The sequence below is a fragment of the Pediculus humanus genome, genomic scaffold, assembly GCF_000006295.1.
Source record: "Pediculus humanus corporis 1103172108318 genomic scaffold, whole genome shotgun sequence".
In the NCBI taxonomy this organism is placed as follows: domain Eukaryota; kingdom Metazoa; phylum Arthropoda; class Insecta; order Psocodea; family Pediculidae; genus Pediculus; species Pediculus humanus.
The window spans coordinates 415,438-417,064 of NW_002987887.1; the positions used below are offsets into that span (position 1 = coordinate 415,438).

Consider the following 1,627-nt stretch of genomic DNA (forward strand, 5'->3'; position numbering starts at 1 on the left):
AGAGAGAGAGAAAGAGAGAGAGAGAGAGAGAAAAAATTTTTTTTATTTGTTTATTTTTCACGTTCGTAACTGATGATGGCAAGAAATCACTTGACTTAATTTTAAAATTGAGTTTGGTTAAAACGTGTTCGAAAACATGACGAGAGAGAGAAAGACAAAAAAAGGTTTCGATGAGAACGATAATAATAATGATAACAACTATTGACAAGTCTCTATTGAAATAGTTTTGTCGATGAATTTTCCATAAAGTAAAAATAAAAAAAAAAAAAAAAAAATTTTTTTGTTTTCTAAACGCGTTTCCTTCCTTTTATCGACTCCACATTACTCAATCGAACAACGAGTCCTTTACATGACTCATAATGTCGAATACACGTTTTTCGTTCCAAAATGAAACGTTAATTTCGTCAGAGAAGCATTAGTAATAGAACGAAAAAAGATTTTCGTTTCCCCTCCCCCCCCCGAAGCGTTCCAGAAAAGAGAGAGAGTGTGAGGGGGGATTTTTTTTCACCCTCCTTTTTTTTTTTTTACTTTCAATAGGAAAGAATACCATTCTTGTCCAGGTTTTGTTTGTTGCATAACCTTTCGAGAAGTTTTATATATAATTTGCCTCAAGGACTCGGAATCGTTTGTTGTTGTTGTTGTTTGTACTCATCACGATTTTCCAGAATTATTTTTTTCCCGAACTTTGCATCTCGGACTTGGAAACTCCTTCATTCGGGATTCAAAGTTGATGGGTTGGTATACTTTTTAAGAAAGGATTTTCCTCCGATTTCCACGCACGCAAAATAAGATTAGATTGGTGAAAAGTTTATTTTAACGAATAATAAATGGCAACGGGGAGATTGGAGATTTAATACGTTATGTAACAAACAACATACAACAACAACAACAACAATCGAATAAAAAAATAATGATATTTTGACCCTTCGTTCACGTTTTGTTTTGTTTTTGTTTCGATTTAATATCGAATGAATAAAGTAAAGGGGGGAAAAAATAATAATTTTCTCTCTCTCTCTCTCTCTCTCTCTTTGAAGAGAGAAAAAGAGAGAGAGAGAGAAAACGCGAATGAAAAAAAAATATTATATAAGGTTTTGCGATTTTTTAAAATAATTTTTCACCATTGTTTTCATTTACGTAATTAATAATTTATGTAATTAACAATTGTAATTCTTGGGGAAAAGGGAGAAATTGGGGATTGGGGAAAAGAAGGGGGAAATTCCCCCCGTGAAAACCTTTTTTTTCCCCCATTCTAGTGTTTAAAAACGAATGTAACAAAAAAAAAAAAAAATGAAAACGAAAGGAATTAATGATAACAGAGACTTGGGTCGTTGTCTTCGTTGATAAGATGAAAATGATTAATTATTATTATTATTATTATTATTATTATTATTATTATTATTATTATTAGTTTTTCTTTAAATTTTCTTATCAGGGAGTGTTATCAGTGAGTTTTGGCACACGATATTCTATAAGAGGAAATACATAAGAAACTTACTTACGCGCTCAGCTTAACAATAATTCGTGTGCCGCTAAATTAATCCCTTTTAAAAAAATAGGGAGAGAGAAAGAGAGAGAGAGAGAGAGAGGGGGGGGGACTCTATTGGAGTCGAGAAGATAATTAAATTTT

General features: G+C 31.8%; 1 protein-coding gene across 1 annotated transcript in view; it reads left to right on the forward strand.

Annotated features, from left to right (window-relative positions):
- Phum_PHUM602110 (zinc finger protein DHHC domain containing protein, putative) overlaps window positions 1-1,627 on the forward strand; it is a gene marked incomplete at both ends in the record, with an annotated part of 7,162 nt that overhangs the window by 1,566 nt on the left and 3,969 nt on the right. The gene's annotated exons all lie outside the window — the stretch shown is intronic.